Below are 25,122 nucleotides of genomic sequence, written 5' to 3'. Positions count from 1 at the left end.
AAATTTGGCAATTAGTCAAGTAATACTTACCTAAGTGATAAGTACATTTATTTTCTTTTTATAAATAATTTATCTGAATGTAATACAAACTGGTTTCAATTTGCAGGACTGAACATATGTTTGTTTTCACTCTTTTCTAAACTCCACTACAATATAAATATAGAGACGTTAAAAAGGCATAAGATGTCAAGGACAATAGAGTAGAAGTGACAAAGAGCAGTGACATTTTGAGACTGGAAAGCAGAGCCAGTAAATCACATACAGACACATCAATCTTCCCTTCTTGCTCAATTTTTTCCCCTTAGCACTCATTGCTTGGTTCTGACCTAATGCCTGAGTCTCTGCCAGAACAGGACCTACATGAACTGTTAGGACATAACTTCCCAGGAGACAGCGGAGCATGTGTTAATCATGTGCTAGAGCCCGAATCTTCTCTCCCAACAATGGCCCAGTTTGTAGAAGCTCAATTTGAATATTAGCTTATGACATTTTTTTTGCACATGTTTTATAGAGTTCATAAGTGATGATCCTATAATTGTGTCTTCATAGATACTCATAATGGAAAGTTTGGAGGCTCTTGTAGTTCACTGCCATTTAACCAGGTAGACGGGAGTACTTTTTTTCATAAATATTTTTGATTTTGTATTCTAAAATTTTTACACCAGATTATGTTTAGTAGGAAATGCTTCCTCCAACTTTAAATAAAACATCTTGGCCAATGGAGCATGAGCAAAACTGATATATGAAATTCTGGGTAAAATTCTTAAAGGGAAGTAATGTTCTGGTCTCTTCCTCTTCTTTTCATGCTGAGTGAAATAAAGATGAAAGTGAAAGAAAGTGAAGTCACTCAGTTGTGTCTGATTCTTTGTGACCCCGTGGACTGTAGCCCACCAGGTTCCTCCGTTCATGGGATTTTCCAGGCAAGAATACTGGCGTGGGGTGCCATTTCCTTCTCCAGGGGATCTTCCCAACTCAGGGATTGAACCCAGGTCTCCCACATTGTAGGCAGATGTTTTACCCTCTGAGCCACCAGGGCAGTCTAGAAATAAAGACAGTGACTCTCAGAATCACCAATCTAGTCAGTACATCCTATAGATAGATATTGGAAGAATAAGAAGAAAAAAACCTGGATCAATTATTATTTTGCAGACATGCATTATGCTTGGGAAATCAAATGATCTTATTTTAGCCATGCTCTTTTGGTTCTCATTTATAACTTGCAATGACTAGAACTGTGTCTTCCCAAATTTCAAGTGTTGAAGCCCAAATCCCCACCGTAATTGTAGCTGGAGATAAGGCCTATAAAGAGGTAATAAAGAGTAAGTGAGATTATAAGGGTGGGATCTTAGCCTGATAGGAGTGGTGTCATAATAATAATAAGAGGAGACATCAGCAATATATTTCTCTCTCTTTGCAAGCAGAGGAAAGGCCAGGGGAGGACATGGTGAGAAGGCAGCCACATGTAAGCCGGGAAGAGAGGACTCACTAGAAGCAGATGCTGGCATCTTGATCTTGGACACAAATTCAATCATTTCAGTGAGGAGAGTATATTAAAGTTTGTGTCCATGAAGGAGGCTTTTCCAGCCAATGGACTATTAGAATATTTCGTACAAGTAGCTTGAGTTTGAAGATTTGTTTTGCTTTCTCACACTCTTGTAACCTGCCTCTGGAAGAAGAGACTCTAAGTAAACACCACCACCCCTTCAGCCTGGTCTGTACAATGAAGAAACATTGAACCCATCTGAATTCAGCTGGACTCCCGGAGCGGAGAAGGGGATGGCAGCCCACTCCAGTACTCTTGCCTGGAAAATCCCATGGACGGAGGAGCCTGGTAGGCTGCAGTCCATGGAGTCTCGAAGAGTCAGACATGACTGAGTGACTTCACTTTCACTTTTCACTTTTATGCATTGGAGAAGGCAATGGCAACCCACTCCAGTGTTCTTGCCTGGAGAATCCCAGGGATGGGGTCGCACAGAGTCGGACACAACTGAAGTGACTTAGCAGGACCAGGACTCCCAGAGTCCAGACTCACCCAGTTCAGCCCAGGTTAGTTGAACCACTCTCAACCTGGAGACCCTTGAGCATGAAAGTAAATGTTTGTTTTGTTTGATTTTGAGATTGTTGGGGGGTTATTGTTATGCAGGATATTGTGGCAACAGCTGATTGATGAAAAACACCAGTAATAAACTATTGAGATATCGATTGGTGTGTTCAAGTGTCACTGTAGAACTTCTGTGTCATAGATGAATTTTGATTATTTTGTCAAAAAGATTTGAAGAGACAACGTGTTGTGGTAAAAAACATTCTTGGATTAACAGTCACATACTACAGACAGATTTTGTTTTCTTTACAATTGATACATTCTAAGTGTAGTAGGTGACTCTAATTAATTTATGGATATATTTCAAGTAATATATCTTATCTTTTGCATTTGCTCTGATTTTTTAGGTTTTTTCATCTTCTTTTATAGTTCATCAATTTTATTTTAAATTTCATTTGCCTTTCATATTGGTTTGGAATTTATATCATCTATTTCTTTTCTTTTTAATACGCTTAATATTAAAAATACACACATAATAAAAACAAGTTAGTAAGCATATGTGGTTAGCTCTCACTTAGTACGTTTTAAATATTTTAATTTGCCTTCTCTCACATGATATTTTGGTCTAACATTTTAGTTCTGCAAAAGCAAATGTTTTTATTAAGATTTTTTTTTTAAGCTTTGCTTTATTTAACAATTTATCTGCTCACAATTCGTCCTTACCCTTATGCTTTTGACTTTTGAGTTCCATTTTGTTTTTCTGAGATAAAGTCTTCAGCACTTTTTTAGCGGGGAATTTTGGGAGTTGGGCCTGCCCAGGTGGTGCTAGTGGTAAAGAACCCACTTGGCAACGGAGGAGACATTGGAGGTCCCGGTTTGATCCCTGGGTTGGGAAGATTCCCTGAATGGCAGCCCTCCAGTATGGAGAATCTGATGGACAGAGGAGCCTGGCGGGCTGCAGCCCAGAGGGTCGCAGAGTCCGACCTGACCGAAGCGACTTAGCACGCCTGCACTTGGGGTTACCTCTACTGTGTATATGATGTGTGTATGTGAAAATGGTTGCATCTCCCCTTATTATTCCTGTATTTTTAATTAATTTGACATAAAATTCTGAGATGACTCTAGTTTTCTCTTTTTCTTTTGAAACAAATTTGTAGTTTTCTTGATTTAATTACAATTATTGAGTAGTCTACTGTATAGTCCATGGAGTTGCAAAGAGTCGGACACGACTGAGCAACTTTCACTTTCACTTTCTTTCACTGTCAGTTTTGGTTCTATATCTTTTTCCTCTGGGTGATTAAAAAAAAAAAATTAACTCTGTGTTTTCACAATGATATTAAGTTGTGGTCACCATTTTAGTCTTCTGCTTTTCTGCTTCAGACTTTTGAGACTTGAATTTGAGAATTCACTTTTCATCAATTATGTAAATTCTCAGCAATTATTTATTAGTAGATCAACTCCTCTTCATTTTTTTATATTTTTTTCTTCTAGAATTCAATTACCTTATTTTTGATCTTTATTCTTTTCCCCTCTTAACCTCTGCTCTATTTTTCAGTTTTTTGTTGCTGTATATGCAATTCCTTTATATTTCTCCCCTTAATCATTAATTCTATCTTGAGCTACATGTAATCTTATCATTTAACTTGTCCAATGAATTTTACATTTTAAAGATTATAATTTATTATAGTTTCTTTTGATCATTGGTTCTTTAAGAATTCTAAATATCTCTATTACTCTGTATCTGCTAGCTCCACTTAGGTCTAATTATTCAGGGATTTTGTTTGTTTTTGCTGCATTTCATTCAGGGTGACTTTCCTTTTTATCTCTGATGTTAGGAAGGCCTTTATCTTTGAGATTTCTACGGGGACTGGGAATGCAGTTCTCCAGCAACCATCAAACACTGAAGAAGCCAAGCCTAGCAGAGTGCTACCTATCTTGGGAAACTTTAATTTCTCACCTTGAGGATTTTTGAAGCACGTCAAATTATAATTTCAAACTTTAACCACAAATAAGGGGATAGATGTAATTACAAACTATTAAGAGAATTTCCTTTCTTACACAACACCCAAGTCTAGATAGTTAAGGTGCTTTGATAGCTGGCATTGATGGAAGGTGTATTTTTAATTGTCCAAATATTCAAGGAGTTTTGGAAATTCTCTCTTCTAACCCTCTTCCACGTAGAAGTTCAGTTCTTATACTTAACCCCCTATGCAGATGACATAGCCCAAGATTACCAGAGCCTAAGATTGACGAACTTTTCCAAGGAAGCTATAATTTCAACATCAGCTTGTTTCTAGTTTCCTAATCTTTTTTTTTCCCCCCTTTGGTTTTGGAAATTTTTTTTATATTTTTTCAGTTTTATTTTTTTATATTTTATATCTTCACTTTTTTTTTTCATCCTCTCTAGTGTACCACATTGCCAAAATGTATTTTGTGATTTTCTCTATAATTATATACAGTGTTTAAGGGGGCTGGGGATGATCAAGGAAAAAGATATGCCCACAGGAGGTAGTAACACACAATTAACTTTATTGGGAGGTGCTTGGACAGGGTTGCATGCAAGAGAAGTCTGTGATAGCATAAGAATGTCCAGAGACTGACAGCAAGGAGGCCACCACCATCTAGAAGAGGAAGAGGGCAAGGGAACTCCTTGGGAGTGAGGACAATCAAAGAAGGGGATTACATAATTAAGTGACACCATTCAGAAGTACAGTAGGGAGATTGTGGGCCAGAGAACTCTGAAGACCCATAGCAGTTTGGGGACCCATAGCCACAAGACACTGTCTTCAAAAATATGGCATATATGGGATGATATTTCACAGCGTATGCAAAGCAAATAGACTCTAACTGGCGAAAAATCTGCTTGCTTGGGTTTTTTAAAGAATGATTGGATGTGTAAAAATTTGATTTTGGTACTGGTGAGTTTTTGGTCTAACATTTATTTATTAGCTTATAATAAAGAAATATACAACCTAGGGCCCAATATACAGAGGCCATCTTTAGCTTATTTATGTGATAACTACCTGATCCCCAGTACTTTGCTTTTATAAATACAGAAAATATAATTGTGAGAAAGTGTTTATTCGATTTTGTTTAAGCCCTCATAATGTATACAAGATAAATAGCAGACAAACCAATGCATTTCTCACTACTTCATCTTCTCATTTTCCAATTTGCCTTCCTAAATGCTAAGGAATTTGAGGAAAATAAAGATATGTACAGAAAAAGCCATATTTACTTTTTTCTAATTAAGATAGACAAAACCAGGCTTCTATTAATATTTATGCTGATAGATCAGTATTCTTGTGAACTAGTTGTTTACGGGAAGCTAATTATGAGCATCTATCTCATATAATATCTAACTGATTGGTTAGTTATTAACCTTGATGTCAGCTGTGCTTTCATTTTTTGGATATATGGGGTAAATTCAGTCAAAACTCCAATTCTATGACCTAAAAAAATCTAAACTCCTTCCAAGGATGTCTGTGGAACACATTTGCTCATCAGCCTCCCTAACTCTGGTTTTTACATTCACATGCTCAGTTTGTCCTTATTTGATGTCAGTATGGATTTGAAATCAGTGGTTGACAGGTTTCTATATACCCGTAAGCCATTCACACCAAGGACTTCAAAGCCTGCGGTTATAGGTTAACATCTTTGAACGTATTACTCTATGACATTTATCTTACTCTATACTTTTATCTTTTATTTTAATATTTGCCTTTTCTCTTTTCTTCTATTCTTTTGAGAACAAAAGAAAATTTTCTTCCGTTACACGAAGCAGTATAGTGATCCCCTTTGGAAACCTGAGAACACTCATCTCAGATTATAAAGTCATTCTTGATATCATTTAGTTTTCTTTTGAAAACTTTACTATTCTTTTAAAAAGTTTTTCTGTATGTATTTGATGGCAATCCAAGATAAAAGATTTCAAATCTGTCCCTTTATCCTTCCTTCTAAGTTGTGCAGTAAACATAGAAGTTTTCAATAGTTTTGTATCTTTCCTTTCCACTCATGCTGAATTTCAAATCAGATACTTGATACAGTGTTGAGTGGAATTGTTTCAGCTTGCTTTCTTTTTTTCATTTCATCTACCTGAAAGGGTTGCTAAGACTTTAAAACTATATCATTTCCCTCTTAATAGGGCCACTTTTCATCCCAGTCAGTGAGCTGGATTATGACTTGCATGCTTCAATAAGACATGAGAATTATCCGTAAAACAAGAATTACAGATCCCCATTTTTTTTAAATTTTGTCATGTTGGGGGGGGTTATGTGGTTAAAAGTGGTCTAAGGTTATCATGACATTTTTGCACCTTGTTTTATGTCCCTGGATATGTTCCAATGTCTCATAGTTTACAGTCTGTGGGAACTTGAATAGAATTTGTATCCTATTGTGTGAAAATTGTATAAATTTTAACTAGGTTCGATTGGTTCACAGAGTTTTTCAGGCCTACTATATCCTTTTACTTCTCTGTATAATCATTCTATTAAGTTTTGACAGTTTGATGTTGAAACTCCAACTAAAAATCTTAATTTATCTACTTAAAATAATTATAATGTTTAGTGGAACTATATGCAACCTTGTTCTGTATTTTCCAAGTCTCCTGTATGTGTTATTATACTTTCATATTTTTAAAAAATGATTTTTTTTTAAATAAGAATGGTCGAATGTGTCACCAACATTGCTTTTAGAGGCAGTGGAATGGGGCATATGAACTGGGAGCAGGTAGACCTGGATTATAATCCTGATTCTGTGGCTAACTTGGTCATCATTTAAACCATTTTGTGTCTCAGTTTTCTTCTCTATAAATGGGGCACAGCTATCCTGTGACGCAGGATGGACCAGCCCAAGCACAGTGGAGGACATGGCTTTCAGTGGAAAGCCCTTAGGAGTAAAAGGACTTGGTTTCCAGACCAGCACCCCAGCCTGAGGTCCCTTCCTTTAAAATGCTCTATTTCAGGGTTAGTAGAGATAAGCTATTACATACAGAATGGATAAGCAACAGGCCCTACTGTATAGCATAGGAAACTATATTCAATATCCTATGTTAAACCATAATGGAAAAGAATATATAAAATAATGTATATAGGTTTATACCTGAGTCATTTTGCTATGCAGGAGAATTAACACAATATTGTAAATCAACTATACTTTGGTAAATATTTAAAATGGGAAAACTTTTAAAAAGTCTCTGGAAAACAGTTTTCTTCATTATTTGCAAGAAAAGCAGAAGTGCATATTTATTCATGTGTGTGAACATTTATCTGGAATCTCTGAGTTAGTTTTATCTTTTTCTTTGTTTAGGACACTTACTGCAGGTGTATAAAAATATTCTCAAGCTGCTTATGTTTGTCATAGAAATAAGATGATTGCATAGTGTCCATCATGATTATTCCCATGCTAACTGTTACCCTAAAACTGACAAAGTGCCAGAATCACTTGTAATCAATTATAGAGGTCATCACTAACTATAGAAAGAAAAAAAAAAACCCAAAACAAACTGGCTCTTTTCAGAGGGAACAGGCATGAACAATATTCCTATTGAACCACATCTTGAAACACTGCAAAGAGAGGTTGAAATTCATGAGCACTGTCCCCAGTGAGTTGTTGATCATCGTGAAGAAGGACAAAGGCGATCCAGAGCAAGGCTTCACAGTGGCTACCTTTTATGGCTGTCTCAACACAAAACTCTTTGCAAAATCTAGGTTTCATTTTTATTTACATACTGATGTCGGATAATATGGGAGGATGGCACAATCAGTATACAGTAATTAAAACAATAATGTTTGGCTATAGTTCTGAATCACCAACCAGTGCTTGCTGCTTTCTAGCTGTGCTATTTTCCCCACTTCTATTTGTGTTAAATTAGCTTGCAATCAGTTATTCTAATATTCTCACTCTCTCTTGGAATCCACAACAAAAATATCACTGAGAATGAGTTTATTTGCAAAAGAATAAAAAAATATGGTGCAAGTGATGATCATCAATTCAGGCCTATATATATAAATGCTAATATTTCCAAATTTTATCTTTATCATCTACTCTGATATGTTGGCTATCACATCCTACCTAATTAACTAGATAGAAAATCTGCACTTCATGATTTTTTTCAGAGTTTACAATTTTGAGTTTTCTGCTACAACAATTAAAAAAAAAAGTGCTATGTCCATACAATACAATAGTATTTGGCAATAAGAAAAATGAAACACTGGTATGTGCTACAAAGAAGATAAATGTTGAAAACATTATGATGTTTGAAAGAAGTCAGTCACTAAAGATGACATATTGTATGCTTATATTAATATGAACTTTCACTTAAGAAGCACAGACATACTTAACAAAGAATTAGAAGCCTTTCAAAGTTCTGATAAACCCTTGAAAGATGATATTTCTAGCTGCCATGTAGAAAATGAATTAGACGCAAGAGTGGACAAAGAAAACCTATTTCAGTAATTCAAGTTTAGGGTTGTAGTGACTTCTTGGTGCAGTACTAGAAAGACAGCAATGGAAAAGTGAGAAATAGATTCAGGATACCTATTTCTGAAAAAACTTACAGGATTTGCTGATGGGTTAGATGTGAGGGGAAAGATGAAATCAAGAATAATGAGTGGACTTTCCCTTGTTCAATGAGTGGAATGATTCTGCCATTTATTAAGATAGAGGAGACTGAGAAAAACATATTTGAAGGCAGAAAATTTTACTTTGAATATTTTGTGTGAGATACTTATATGTAAGCAAGTTCAAATTTAATGTAGGCTGTTGGAAATACTTGTCTGGATCTCAGAGGAGATATCTGGGCAGTGTGAGACAAATACTCTATTTTGGACTCCTCAGCACTTTTAGCTACTGTGATTTTGTATAACATGGGGACAAGAAAATGAACAGATTTGGCCTCAGGGATTTCATCATTGGCCTTGAGAAATTTCAGTCAATGGATGGTGACTAGTTTGGTTTGGAGCTAGTGCAAGCATAAAAGTTGAATTGAGGACTTTAGTACAGTAAGTATAGAGTCTTGTTGACAATGAGTGTAGGATTGCAGTTAAAAGAATGGAGATGAGGGAAATAGCCTATGAGAAACTGAATCCCTAAGTTGAGATCATACATAGAAGAGGCATCCTAATGCTTTCTTTTTGTGTAATCTTGTGAAAAACTAACTGAAAAGTTAGTTTAGGAATTATAAAATATGAGGACCTGGACATAAAGAAATGTAAAGTTGCTTTATTAAGACATATCATCAATTCAGGAAAAATTATATTCCCACAAATAAAATAGTGATTTAACAGATGATGGTAGTAACCACAAAAAATAAAATAAAATAGAACCCTATAAGTTATGAATTACTATAAAGTATATTCAACAGTTACAAAAAGACAGGAAAAGCATTTTCCTAAAATTTGAAATAACGGAACAATCTCAGAGTGTTTATAACAGACTTCATTTAAAGAGAAACACACAGTAAAAATGTTAAATTAAAAAGAAATAAAAAAGGAAGCAAACTGAAAAAAAATGTTTAATGTTTCCTTTAAAGGGTAGGATGACCAATAAAGGATTAGGAAATGAGTGGTCAGAATTCAAGAAACAGTTCATGATAATAGATACAGACCTAACAGCAAGCACATCATTCAATTCTTGAGATGCAGCATTTGGTAAAAAAAAAAAAAAAAATATATATATATATATATATATATATAGCTGAGGATATCTCTGTGGGGGGAAAAAAACACTTATTAGGTGGCATAATGTGGTTAACAGCAGTGCTAAAATCAAAAGGAAGAATATTAAGGAAATGCTTGATTGAATTTCTGGAGTCTGAAAACATCTAGTGTTTCAAATAAGGAATTAAGCATTGTCCAGACATTTAGTCACAAGACCATTCTTTCTCTCCTCTTTGCCTATATCTCCCTTTCTCTTTCACCCTCCATTAAACCATATAAATAATCTGATTGATAGTGGGCACAAGAAACCTATGTCTTTTGATCTGAAATTCTGATGCCAATCACGTTTGATTTAACACATTTCCATTTCTTTATTTTTAGAGTGTTATTATTAGGACAATTTCACAGTGAAAATACATAAGATTGAGAGAGACTTGAGCAATGCTGTATGCCAGAAATAATATATTATATGGTATGTTTGATTTTAATACTGCGTTTAAAATAATATGAAAGTCATAGAAAGTCATAATTAAAATCCTAGAGTAAAACTGTAATAGCAACTATTAAAAATACAGTGTTTTAAAAATATGGAAAACACTGTCCTTTCTATTTTTATGGAGTTCATAAATTATATCGGGTACCTGACACCTCTTTCTTTCAAAACTACGGTGCAGAACTAATAAGAAAAATGCTTGATGTTTTGGATAAATTAAAAGTCTTATAAGTCCATAGTGTGATGTGGCTGCTATTTAAGTTTTTTATGGGATCCAGAATAAGTCCCATACAGATTTATTCTATTTTTTCTCGTCTGTCCATAACTATAATATTACATTCAGTTCTACGCTCCATGCCTTGAAGGATATTGATCGACTTTACTGCATTCAGAGAAGAAAATAAAGGGTGATAAAAATGAAAAGAAATGAAAGGAACAAGGAATATTTACTATAAAGACAAGAGGATTGCCAGCGATATGGTACTTATCTCCAAAATTTGAAGGTCTATCACCTGGAAGACAGATTAGATTTATGTTTGGTGTCTCTGAGGAGTAGAGCTAGAAATAAGGTGGTGACTCCAAGGGGAGAACTGCTTTGGCTCAGCACATAGTGATATTAACTCCGCTTTGTAACGATGTTCCAGGCAAAAGAAAAGATACTTGGATCTCCCTGAGTTTCAGATTTCCTGTAACACTGATTTCTTTATTTACATTAAAATCCACTGTTCATTGTTATTGCCATATCATGCCCAATAACTAACTTTGAGATGAGGAGACATGCCACAAAATGATGGGGTGAACCTGGGCTATAGAGTCACAAAGACTTGGCTTTGAATTTGGCTTTGCCACTTACAAGCTCTGAGAACTTAACTAGCCATTTATTTTCATGCATACCCTTTTGTTTAAGGGGATAATATTTTTTCAACTTTTTTGTTTTTGAGCACTGCACTCTGGTCTTCTGGTCACTCAAACTTTAAATTTTATGGCAGATCAGTAGAGTAATAGTAGAGTAATCATCAACTGCTCAGGTTTGAAGCCTGGCTTTGCCACTTAATAGCTATGGGACGTAGGGAAAATTATGTAGTTTCTATGAGTTTCAATTTATTCATCTGTAAAATGGAGATAACAACAGCACCTATTTCATAGGTTTAGGTTAGCATTAAATGAGTAAGCATCAATAAATCTTGAAGAAGTGATGGTATATAGTAGACTTAAGTAAATACTTGCTACTATTATTATATTGAATATTAGTAGTAGTTGTAGTTGTCTGTCCTTCATAACTTGTCACACAACCCATGTGCAATCACTCTTTGGGGTTCTGCAGATATTTACCTAACCATATTTCCTATTTTGTCACAATATAATTGTATTTCAGATTATTTGACTTTTATGGGATCTATTTACTAACCATCTAAAATGGCATACATCCTTCTGATTTCAACCATTCCTTTCAGTCCAGACTATAGATTGCTGCCAAGTCTTTCGAGGAGAAAAGGAAAAAAAAAAAGATAAAAGAAAAAAAAAAAATACTTTCTCATTGTCTTACCCTTCTTCATAAACTTGCAAAATTTCTGAAATAAAGTCTCTATAATCTGACTGGAACCTATAATTTCCACATATATTTTCAACTACTTCTGCAGAAACTTCTACCCAAGCCTTGCTTTGTATCTTTTCTAAATTTGCATTTCTGCTTTTCCTTTAACCCTTTGGCTATAAGCACGTGACATACTTATATTCTAAAAGTTCTTTAAACTTCAACCTGGACCTTAGTCCATCATATCTCCTTCCTGGGACTATGGTGATGTCTCCCTACTATGAAATTTTATTGTGCTAATCATCCTGCATATTCTCTTCATAATGTATATCTCCCACATTGAAATGTTTTTTTATTTATATGTTTTATAACTTCCACAATATTTAACACCAGTTTCACAAAATGTATTAACTGATTATTATATACAGATTTTTTTCACATAGTTAAATTTTTTCAATTAGATAATCAATTATGTCTCACAGTGGTCAAAATTTTGCCTTGCACATACTGATTTTTTTTTTTCAATTTAAGTATTTATTTTATTTTTTTAAATTTATTTATTTTAATTGGAGTCTAATTACTTTACAATATTGTAGTGGTTTTTGCCATACATTGACATGAATCAGGCGTGGGCGTACATGTGTCCCCATCCTGAACCCCCTCCCACCTCCCTCCCCATCCCATCCCTCAGGGTCATCCCAGTGCACCAGCCCTGAGCACCCTGTCTCAAGCATTGAACCTGGACTGGCGATCTGTTTCACACTTGATAATATACATGTTTCGATGCTCTTCTCTCAGATCATCCCACCCTCGCCTTCTCCCACAGAATCCAAAAGACTGTTCTATACATCTGTGTCTCTTTTGCTGTCTCACATATAGGGTTATTGTTATCATCTTTCTAAATGCCATACATATGTGTTAGTATACTGTATTGGTATTTATCTTTCTGGCTTACTTCACTCTTTATAATAGGCTCCAGTATCATCCACCTCATTAGAACTGATTCTTTTTAATGGCTGAGTAATAGTCCATGGTGTATATGTACCACAGCTTTCTTATTCATTCGTCTGCTGATGGACATCTAGGTTGCTTCCATGTCCTGGCTGTTATGCACATACTGTTTTTGAATATATGCAGGTGGGCTGGCCTTATATCATCAATGAATTTAAATATACTTAAATTTGCGATATTTGAGCCCATCTTTAAATTTTCTCATTCCTAAAATGTCCCTACCATAGGTGCTGAAATAGTTACATTTTACAATAAAGTGCTAAATGTTATATTGCATAGTTTCCACTGGGCATAGTAGGTTTGGAAGTTTAAGTGAATTTTTATTCTATTATGTTTTGCATTGGGAGTAGGTAGTTTGAGAGACACATTGTAGAACAGTAGAAAAAGCATGGTGTTCTGAATCAAAAGATCTAGGTCTTTATTTTGCTATATCTTAGTTACTTGGCTGTGAGCAAATAATCTCCCTGAACCTCTTTTCCCTTATACAGAAAGTGGTGATAATTCCAACACAATTAAGGCTCCTGTGGGATATTTATCTGTTTTGACAACTGTTGTACCTCAAGTATCCAGAAGAGGGCCTGGTACAGAAAAAATACTCAACATTTGTTGAATAAACACCTCCTCCAAAAAGTGTTTGTCAGATTGGAAAATATTAATATTTGTGAATGTTCTGATGAGAGGTTCTTTAGTTTTATGCACAATTTTATGTGAGGTCCTAAAGAAAATGGAATATCATTTATCAACTTATCCTTCATTCCTGGCACATTGAAGATGAAGTATTCACTTATAACTTGTCTGAAGGCAAAATCAGAGGTTGATGATAGTAATTCTTGTACTTGTATTTGCCACTGTATTCATATGTCATTATTTGCTTGTAAATTTTCTCTCATCATTTTAAGTATGCTCTTATTGATACAGTTCAGGAAACTAATTTGTGTCTGGGTATCAAAGCCAGGTGTCACTAAATTACAATGTAGTCTGATACAGCTTATGTGAGTGTATGTATTTAGAGATAGATTAAAACATTTCAAAACCTTCAGGGGAAATAGGAATATTAACACCTTTCTGCTCTGTTATAAGGCTATGGTTTTTCCAGTGGTCATGTATGGATGTGAGAGTTGGACTATAAAGAAAGTTGAGCACAGAAGAATTGATGCTTTTGAACTGTGGTGTTGGAGAAGACTCTTGAGAGTCCCTTGGACTGCAAGGAGATCCAACCAGTCCATCCTAAAGGAAATCAGTCCTGGGTGTTCATTGGAAGGACTGATGCTGAAGCTGAAACTCCAGTACTTTGGCCACCTGAATCAAAGAGCTGAAAAGACCCTGATGCTGGGAAGGATTGGGGGCAGGAGGAGAAGGGGACGACAGAGGATGAGATGGTTGGATGGCATCACTGACTCAGTGGACATGGGTTTGGGTAGACTCCGGGAGTTGGTGATGGACAGGGAGGCCTGGCGTGCTGCAGTTCATGGGGTCGCAAAGAGTTGGACACGACTGAACAACTGAACTGAACTGAACTGAGGATCTAGATATTTTTATTATCATTTCCATTTGATAAATGCTTCATGTTCCCACTAACTGAGCAGAGATGAATATAGAACATTCACATTCTATTTGTTTTTTTTAAGAAAACTGTTAGCCCTATTTAATAAATGTGTTATTAGTCCCTCTACAAATATAATAAATAGGATTTAGTTAGAGTGGGTGAGACCACATAGTTAAAAAGAAAGTGCAAAGTGCAAAGATAAGAATCTAGGCCATTAATTTCCAGATAGGGTCAAGTCATGATCATGGTACTATCAAGACCATTTTTTGAAGGCTGTTGTGCATACTTCAGAAGCCAAAACTCATGTTTCCTTCATCATTGTATCTTCATTGCCCATATTTTTGAATAAGTGAATAAGTAAAAGAAAGCTATATTAGAAGTTCAAATAAGTTGCCAAGGAAAATCAAAATGAAATTATTCCTTTTTAGACGGGAGAATCTGAAGACGTTTTTAGAACCTAAAGAACTCTACTGCATTCAGATTAAGAGTGGGAATCTTGTTACATGAGGAGGGAGTTGTGAGAAAAATGTATTGTGTGCAAAGATTGGAGCATACTCATGGATAATGAAGTAAAGAAGGGGAGCATGTTAAGAAACTAGAGGTTTTATCATGATGGGAGGAAAAGATATAGAATGGAGGGTATTTAACTAGAACGTGGGTTTCCCTAGTGGCTCAGCAGTAAAGAACCTCCCTTCAATGCAGGAGATGCAGGAGATGTGGGTACGATTTCTGGGTAGGGGAGATCCCTTGGAGGAGGAAATGGCAATCCACTCTAGTATTCTTACATGGAAAATCCCATGGACAGAGGGGCCTGGTGGGCTACAGTCCATGGGGTCTGTCCACAAAGAGTTGGACATGACTGAGTGACTAAGCAGCGGCAGCAACTGGAATATACCCTAGTGCTCTGAAACACCAGACTTCGGAGTTTGAAGTTAAGTTTTGTGTGATAGGATCTGTACTTTAAACTTGCGATTCTCATAACCCTATACGAGGTATATTGGTGTCAGGAAAGACTGAACCTAAGAGCTTATTTGTTGGTGGTGGTGTTTAGTCACTAAGTCATTTCTGACTCATTGCAACTCCATAGTCTGCAGAACAGCAGGCTTCCCTGTCCTTCACTACCTCCTGGAGTTTGCTCAATTTCCTATCCATCGAGTTGGTGATACAATCCAACCATCTTATCTTCTGTCACCCCCTTCTCCTTCTGCCCTCAATCTTCCCCAGCATCAGGGTCTTTTCCAATGAGTCGGCTCTTCACGTCACGGGACAAAGTATTGGAGCTTCAGCATCAGCATCAGTCCTTCTAATGAATATCCACAGTTGATTTCCTTTATGATTGACTGATTTGGTCTCCTTGCCATCCAAGGGACTCTCAAGAGTCTTCTCCAGCACCACAATTTGAAAGCAGCACTTCTTTAGCCCTCAGCATTCTTTATGGTCCAACTCTCACATCTATGCATGACTACTGAAAAACCATAGCTGAGAATAATATTAAATAATAGCTCAGCAGAGAAAGAACCTTTGCTTGAGACGCAGTGGGTCTGGTGAGTGCGGCCGGGCCAGGGCCAGCAGGGCAGCGCCGGTTCTGGGGATCTGGGAGCGCACAGAGTCCTTGGCTCTGGGAAGCTCCAGCCCCTGGGTCTTCAATGGTTCAGACTTCAGTGTCTTGGGTGGAGAAGGCTGCGAGATGAATCTGCGCCTGCAGCAAGCATGAGGGCTGTGGCGGTCACCTTGCTCTAACCTTCTCCCCCATGGAGGAACTGGTAGCAGAGAGGATTCCCCTTGATGCAAGGCTGTGATGATCTGGGGGATGGGTTGACAATGCTAAAATGCCTCCTACCCTTTCTTCTGCTGCCATCCCTGGACCCTGCGTTTTACTGGGTTATGGCTGCTTGTCATCTGCATTCTGGCACTCTTCAAGAACCACATTCATCCACAGACAGTTGTAAATCATTGGTTTTGGCACTAGATGGAAAGGCGGGAGCAGGCAAGGCCTGGGACCTCCTATTCCACCATCTTGCTGACATCACTGTCTCCTAAATTCTTCCTCTGGACACAGTTCTGAGGTCTTAGCTGGAGGCTGATCAATTCCCCTTCTTGAGCAGCTGAGGATGTCTATGCTCAGCCACTTCCCTTATCAGGTTCTCACAAACTGCGCGCTGTGCCCCTTCCCTAAACATCTTGGGGCCAGGTCAGATGACTAGGAAAGCTGCTGTGTCCAACACCAAGAATTCCTTCTAAATTAGCCAACCCACAGAGAGCCTGTGCAGTCCCTTTAGCCCTACCTTTCTTGCCATTCACAGCTTGCCCTCTACAGCACTGGCTCGCCGCTACTCTGCCCCCAGGGGAAGGTCTGAGTGCCTTGCCCGGTCGCCCTCTGTCTCAGAGCTGTAAGTAACAGCATCCTGCCCTTCATTTATTCTCGTGTCAGTGTGTTGTGCTCCACCATCAAAAGCTATTGTAAATCTTATAAAACAGATCCTGAGACAGATTCAGTATTATCTGGTAGCTGAATAGAGGAGTGGAGTGAAATATTTGGTAGAGTGCATAACTAGCTACGGGCTTGTCAAGGGGGAAAATGGGGGTAAAAAATCCAAGAACAGTGCAGGTTTATGCCTCCATTTAAGGAATTTAAAGAGTAAACGAGGGGGAAAAGAAGCAAAAATAGGAGTAAGTGGTCGAAAATGGCAGAAAATCTAGAAGAGTGAAGGGAACGTAAGCAAGGGAATGTTATGGGGTCTGTACAGATTATAAGGCAGGAGGGCAGATTGGGGGCAGGAGGAGAAGGGGATGACAGAGGATGAGATGCTTGGATGGCATCCCTGACTCAGTGGACGTGGGTTTGGGTGGGCTCCAGGAGTTGGTGATGGACAGGGAGGCCTGGCGTGCTGCGGTTCATGGGGTCTCAAAGAGCGGACACGACTGAGCGACTGAACTGACCTGATAATGGTTAAGGGACTTCCCTGATGGCTCAGTAAAGAATCTCCTGCAATGCAGGAGACCGGCTTCAGTTCCTGGGTCAGGAAGATCCCCATGGAGAAGGAATTGGCCACCCACCCCAGTATTCTTGCCTGGAGAATCCCATGGACAGAGGTGCCTGGCAGGCTACAAGTCCATGGGGTTGCAAGAGTTAGACATGACTTAGCAACTAACCAGCACCACCACATAATGGTTAAGAGAGAGAAATTATTAATAGAGAGGAATGCTATAGCAAAGAAGAACTTGAAGAGGGCTTAAATAAGCTGAATGACTTTATTTTTTAATGACTATTTAATTTACAAATTAATCTCCACGACAACTTCTTCAAGCAGTTAGTGGTTTTCTCTGTTGTGTTCCCGTAGTCCTTGGTGCATGTCCCTTATTATGGCACATACATGTCACATTGTCATAATTTGTTTATACATTAAAATGTAAGCACTCTGAGGACAGAAATCATGGACTTATTCAGTGGTCTTTTTTTTTTTTTTTAACATCACATATAGCCACCAAGATAGAGCTCTGACTCACTGATTATTCGCTGAAGGAAACAAATGTTTGCTTTACTCTGATATTAACATTTCTTCTTTGTATTCTGGAGGGTATTAACTTCATGATATCTTGGAAGTGAGAGAGATCTCTTTTTGATTTCCTGATTTCCCTAATAGAGCTCTGACATTCTACAGTAGCTCAGCTCTTCAGCCACTTCAAAATTTGTTCTGCCACATGTGTTCAATGTGTTCCTTCTAATATTTTTTGAAGCAAAATGAGAGAAACTAGATGTTTTCTAGTTTCTAGAATTTTGTGTCAAAATTCAGTATTATGTACTCCTCAAATTTATCATACTCCCATACAATAACCTCACCTCCCTCTGCAAAGACATTTTGTGCAAACATGCTATATATGTGATATGGAATCATAAGATTTTCCATTAATAAGTCAGTAGGTTAAAATCCTGTGCTTATGAGAACAGTGCTATTGGGAAATAACTTGTCTAGAGACCAATTAACTTTGTTTTGCTAGATGAATACTGAGTATATTCTTTTACCCTAATAAATCATCTTGTAAGCCTGTGTTTCTGATCACAGGGGCAACTAAATAAGAAAATGTATATATGAATTTGAAAAATGAAAACATACAGCAAAGAAATACAACACATATACTTATGTTGATTTCCTATTCTTTGCCAGGCGATTGGACACTGGGACTCTGCCCTATGCAAAAAGAGGATGGTAGATGAGGAGAATGTTAACAGAGTAAGGAAGGCTTATTTTGATGATAGTGGCTGCTTAGTATCATTTGCTCCTAAAAGTTAGAAGATGACAGCCATGAGAATTAAGTCAATTGCTTTTAAAGAGCTTAACAGAATATTAGTTATTTTTTAATGCTCCAAGATATTTTATATATAACTGGCTAGTAACCTTACAAAAGTTGCTGCAACTCTGACCGCATGTTAATATCACCTAAGGAGCTTGGAAAAAATATATCAATGTCTGTTGTTTCCCCACCCGCCCCCTCTGCTAAAACTTTTGATTTAATTGTTTTGTGTTTGGCCAACATTTATTATTAAACCACAGGAAGACTAAATTCTCTTCATTATGGGAGAATGAAGGATGACCACAAAAGAATATTAGAAATATCCAGAGATTACAACAATCCCTTACTTCTAAACAGTCAGATATTCTTGCATTGAGTAAGGCACAGTCTGCCTTCCAAAAACAGAAGGAAATAAAACAAAAGAAACAATATGGGTTCATATTTCCAAATGAAATATGAGAACAGTCTTTACATAAAAATGAGCAAATATTTGCTTTATTTCCAATGTTGCTGCCATTGACAACACAAATTTCATTGTCTAATTTTATGAAAGTTCTGTTTGTTTATACTTTTACATTTTAGAAACTAAAAGACAAACTTGTGTTGTGTCCTGGCTTTTATTTACAGATGCAGTCTGTTTACTGAAAACAAAAAAATAAATGAAGAATTTAGACCATCCCAAACTAGAGAAAAGGTAATTAAACATTTAGTTGTGAGAAACAAATAATTTGTATGGCAGGAGTTCACATGGGCCACATTTCAGAATTTTTAGCGTGTAGCAGGGTTTGAGAATGCAGTCGTTTGAAAACACTATCCGTTAATATCTAACTTTAAAATGTCATAAAATCAGGATTGTATTCACGATAGACATAATTACATGCTAAAATTAAACTGAACAAAAATGTTTTTAAAACCTGTGAGAAATACCAAGGGGACCTTGGGGAAGAATGAGTAAATGAAGAGAGACACCATGTTCTGGAATGTCAAAACGTTTCCAGTATTTTAAATATGACTGTTTGTCCCCAAAATAATTTTCAAGCTTAAGATAATTCAAATAAAGCATCCAATGAGTCATCATCATTATTTTTTAGGACTGAGAAGAATGTCAAAAAAGCAGTTATAAATGTTGGGTACTTTTCTACTGACTCAACATGTTTAGGATTTTGCTGAGCATAAAACAGAATCTTAATAAATATGTGCTAATTGAGATGTTGGTAGTTCATTAAGTAATTGAGACCTCTTACTTGGTTTTAAATAGGTTATATATTTGACACAAGTTTATTATCAAATAGGATAACAAATGTTAGAATAGTTTAAGTATTTCTATTAGGAAAAGTTCCTCTGAATTTTAATAACTGAAGATTCAACAGATCTTCAGCCTTTCAATGGTCATGAAGAGACACAATATTTATTTATTTATTGTTGACTTGCAATAATAGTTAAAACTAATGTTGTTAGCACTGAGCATAGTGATTTGATATTTTTAAAGCTCACAAACTATACAAAGTTATTATAAAATATTGGCTATAATTCTTTGTGCTATGCATTGCATCCCTGTGACATTTTATAACTAGAGGTTTGTACTTCTTAATTCCCTTCATCTGTTTTTGTTCTTGTTTTTTTTCTTTTTTTTCTCCTCCTACCCTCTCCCCTTGGCAACCACTAATTCTTTTCTCTATCTGCAAATCTGCTTCTGTTTTGTCATATCTGTTCATTTGTTTTTTAGACTCCACGTATAAGTGAAAATGTACAATATTTATCTTTCTCTGACTTATTTCACTGAGCATAATCCCTTCTAGGTTCACCCATGTTATTGCAAATGACAAGCTTTGTTTTTTTTTTATGACTGAGTAATATTTCTGTTTGTGTCTCTGTCTCTCTCTCTATATCTATCACATTTTCTTCATTTATTTGCCCAGGGGCACTTTGATTCTTTTCATATCTTGGTTATTGTAATAATGCTGCAATGAACATTGGATTGTACCTATCTTTTGAAATTAGTGCTTTTGTTTATTTCAGAAAAATGTTCAGGAGTGGAGTTGTTGATCATATGGTAGCTCTATTTTTAACTTTTTGAGGAACCTCCACACCGTTTTTCATAGCGGCTGTACCAATTTACATCCTTGCCAACAGTGCACAAAGGTTCCTTTTTCCACATCCTCTCCAGCACTTATTTCTTGTCTTTTTGACGATAACCGTTCTGACAGGTGTGTGCCGACATCAAAAGATTCAATATTTGACCTTAATAATGTACAGTAATACTTCAACACAGGCGCAAGTTTCTGATCTTAGGAGTCCTGTGGGAATACGACATATGAAAACCTGCCACTCACGGTCTCCTGGGGATGAACTTCACTTCACTCTAGACCCACCGGCAGCCAGTCCTCAGTGAAGCCAATCTTACTTGTTAATCAATTCTAGCCCTGGGCCAAAAAGCCATTGAAAAAATCAAATGCGCAAAACGCAGGATGTGTTTCTTTCTCTTATTTTTACCTTACTTCTTCCAGATTCCCATTTCGTTTTTTCTTCATTCTCATTGTATCTTTCTATCTCTCTTCCACTGGCTTGCAAAATATGGCTACATAAAGGTACTAGGAATACTTTTCATGGATTTATACCCGATAAATCTGTTGCTGTCTTCTAATAAACAAGTTACAGATACTCTTCTGTAGAAAAATTATAGATTGATTTCTCCATATAATAGCACATTTGAAAGGTTTATCACCTGTTAATGGGTTATGATATGTTCTCCTAAAAGTATATGAAGAAAACTTTGAGAAAACAAGAATATTGAAGACAGAGACATTATAATATCCAAAAATTATGTGAAATTATAAACATTCATAACTAGGTGCTATGTTATGGAATGGAAACACATTTGCCTTATCTGTGAATGAACACTGGGATGAGATAATTCCTAAGTTCCACTCAAATTCTTACTAAGATGGATTTACTATTAATTTCATTTCCAAGTACAGATTATAACTTCTTTTAAGTACTAGAATTGATTAGGAAAGAGAAATATGTAAAAGAGAGATTTTCTAAGTATTTACATGGGCCAAAAGAAAATAAAGCTTCCTAGATGATGCATATCCAAATGACTAATTAAACGCCTGTCTAGACAAGAATCCCAAGTCCTCAAATCAGTTTTTCTAAAATGTACTCTGAGAACATTAGATTTATAAGAACCTGTCCCTCTTCTTCTCTAAAAGGAAAGAGAAGGAAAGAAAGAAGGAGGGAGAGAAGGAAGAAAGAAAAGAGAGGAAGAAAAATAGAAAGAGTTGTTTGTTCCATTTTAAACAAGCTTGGGCTTCTATAGGCAAAGTTTCTTTACTTCACAGAATTTCTTAATGCCATTAATATGGTTCTGAGAAGTATGAATCTGTAGGCAGGAATACATATTTTTCCTCAAACTGATTTGGTCACAACAACTATTTTTATTATTTAATACTTAATGCATTATAGGGTTCATTTAAGAAATACTCCTCCAAATCATTAGATGTTCTTCATAGAGCAGTTAACATTATTCTTTCAATCATTCCAATTCTATGATGCCATATTTCTTTTCAATTATTAAACGAGATCATTCCTAAATTGCTTCTGGTAATGTGAATCAAGAAATAAACTTTTGTATTCTTAGGCTAATATGTAGTATATAATATTATTTCATTAAGGACTAAAACTGCAGTCCATTGCCTAATAGTTGTTTTTCAAGACCAAGCAGTTATCTAATTTACCTTATAACTATATGATAATTAGTATTCAATTATTCATCATTTTTATTAATATGTCTCTTTATTACATTTCCAATGGGAACTTAAAATGATTTTTTTTTAGGAGGAATTAACTATTAAATTCACAGTCAGATGCATGCTCCTTTCATTTCTTGAAGCTCTTCTGTAAAATAGAACAGAGCTGTCACTGGTTAATTTATTTCCATGCCAAACCATTTAAACTCTCCAGAGAAACTTCTGTTTAAATAAGGCATGCTTGACCAAGAAATGTTGTCATGTATTAACTGTCTCTGTGGGGAGTGGGTGTTAAAAGTACAATTGGTTCAGTGGAGGGAAAAGAAAATAAGCTCTTCTATCCGCAGTCAGAAGAGCGGCTCCCGGTCATCTATACGTGTTGTCACTGCTAACTAAGAAAGTGCCCACATACATAATTAGCTGCAGGAAGACTTCTGCTTTTCAAAACCTTGGGACTTTTCTTCTGCCCCAAGGATAAAAATTCTCCTAATATGCATTCTCTGATTGCCATTTATCTGTTTGAGTGTGAGGATGTACTTTTGTACTCTTAAACCTCTCCTTCTTCCTATCAAAGAGGAAAATCAATTTTCTCATATTGTTTCCTTCTTCTTCCCAATTTTTCATGATATTGCATTCTTCTTGGTATTTCATATTTTCTTCTAAAACAGAAAGCATTTATGCCATGGGGTTTCAAGGTTATTCCTGTGCTATATAAGCGGAAGTATTTTCCAACGCTGCAAAAACAAACCATTTTTAATGGGGGAGAAGGAAGATTAAAGACAACATCCATTGTGAGGAGAATCAGAATCCTCCTAGGATTTTTAATCCACAGTTCAAACAAGGTTCTAATTTCTTAATCCTGGTACAGAAGGACTAATGCAACCAACAGAGAAAACTGCTTATTCCCTCCCTCTTTAAACAGCTCTCGTCAGCAATAGTTTCAACTTGGGGATAAAAGACTTTGGCAGTTCTTCACCGTGATTACCCAGTGTTGATTCTGCAAACCACAAAGGCATCTGCAACCTAAACCTTAGTTTATTTTAGAATATGTGTGACTTTCCCTTGGCAGCACAATTTATTGTTTCTATTGCCTTTCCAACGGCATTAGGTCAGGCCAACTTTTTCAGCTTTCAGAAATGATGGCTTAATACGATCCCTATTCTTTCTTATAGAAAAGTGCAAAATATAGAGGCAGATTTGATTTATAACAGTTTAATGTGTACTTGATAATTTACTGTATCTACTTGCCTACAATACCCAGAAGGACTATTAATTTTGCTTTTAAAATCTTCTATACCTTTGCTAGATTTTTGATCTATCTGATCACAAATTTCTGATAGGGTATTATAAAGATTTCCCACTATGATTAGTGGGTCTGTTAGTATTTCCATATAAATTTCAACAAGTTTTGCTTCATATATTTCTTGAAGATGCCAATAAGTTATTGTAATATATTCTTACCCATTTTTATTACCTAATGCTAATATTCATCTTTATTAATGCCCTCTACCTAATTTTCATTTTTATCTATCAACATTGCTAACAAAAGTTTTCTTTTAATGTTTATGTAGTAAATATCTTTCATATCTTTATTATTTAATTGTTCATTTTGCTTTTGTTTTTGATGTGCTTAAATGATCTTACTTGGTATTAAATTATCTTATTTTGTGTTGTCAAAATAGTCCCTTTTCTTTATTTCTTCTTCTTACCTCCTTTTCTTGCCTTCTATTAATTGATATATGTTTATAATTACCATTTCTCTATTAGTTTGAAAGGTATAGATCATATTTTACTTTTTAATTGTTATGTTTACATTTCAACATATATATTTCAACATAAATATTCTAACAAAAAACATTAAATATCTTCATCTACCTACAGAAGGAAAGTTTATTATTCTCCCCCTCTTACCACTATCCTAATCTTGTTGCTGGCACCTTGAGATATATTTTTATTTTAATGTTGTTAAGTAGTTTGTTCCATTTTACACATAATAAAGTTATGGAAAATAATTCTTGGAGTAAAATTTAGAGTAATTTACTTTACTCAACACAAATGTTTTTAAAAGATAACTTTTAACTTCTGTCTTTATAGTCTATTTTTGAAGATAGTTATAAGCATTCAGGTGAAGAAAACCTTTCTCACTGCCAACTCGTATGAATCCACCTTTTCTGCTTTATATCTGTCTTAGAAAGAGTCTCTGAGGTTCTGTGGCATGATGGAAGTTGTATTTAACATGATGACTTCCCGATTCAACATGGAAAGCAGAGTAACAAAGCCTCTTGACATTTAGATGCTCTCCTAGTTTGACTTATTTTGTGTGTCCCCTGGAAATGCCTGAAAGCTTCATTACTCACTGAAGCAAAGTATCATGTTATTCCATAGAATAACCCCAAGATTAAGTCCAATTACTCATTTTATAATTTACAGTTGTGTGCTTGTACGTGACCTTCATATAATATCCATTTTGTGTGTTCTTTTCCTGGTAAAACTTGGACTCAATGGCTAGGTAAATGGAACCATATTCAGTTAATCATATTTTTTCTTAATTGGTTTGAAAGGACATCGGCAATATATCCACTGAACACAGGAGAGAGAATGGTTTCTTACACTTACTACCTCTCATCCAATTTTTGCTCCTTATTCGAGACAAGGGAGAATGGCTTATACATCACACTGTCACAATCACTGTCACAATCACCAGGAGAGGACTTTCTGTCCTTGGCTTCAGGAGGCAGCTTCCCTTGTAGCTCAGTTGGTAAAGAGTCTGGCTGCAACGCAGATCCTGGTTCTATTC

This window comes from Dama dama, chromosome 3, assembly GCF_033118175.1.
Source record: "Dama dama isolate Ldn47 chromosome 3, ASM3311817v1, whole genome shotgun sequence".
NCBI lineage: Eukaryota > Metazoa > Chordata > Mammalia > Artiodactyla > Cervidae > Dama > Dama dama.
The sequence above is the reverse complement of the archived record's forward strand: the minus strand, read 5'-3'. Positions refer to the sequence as shown.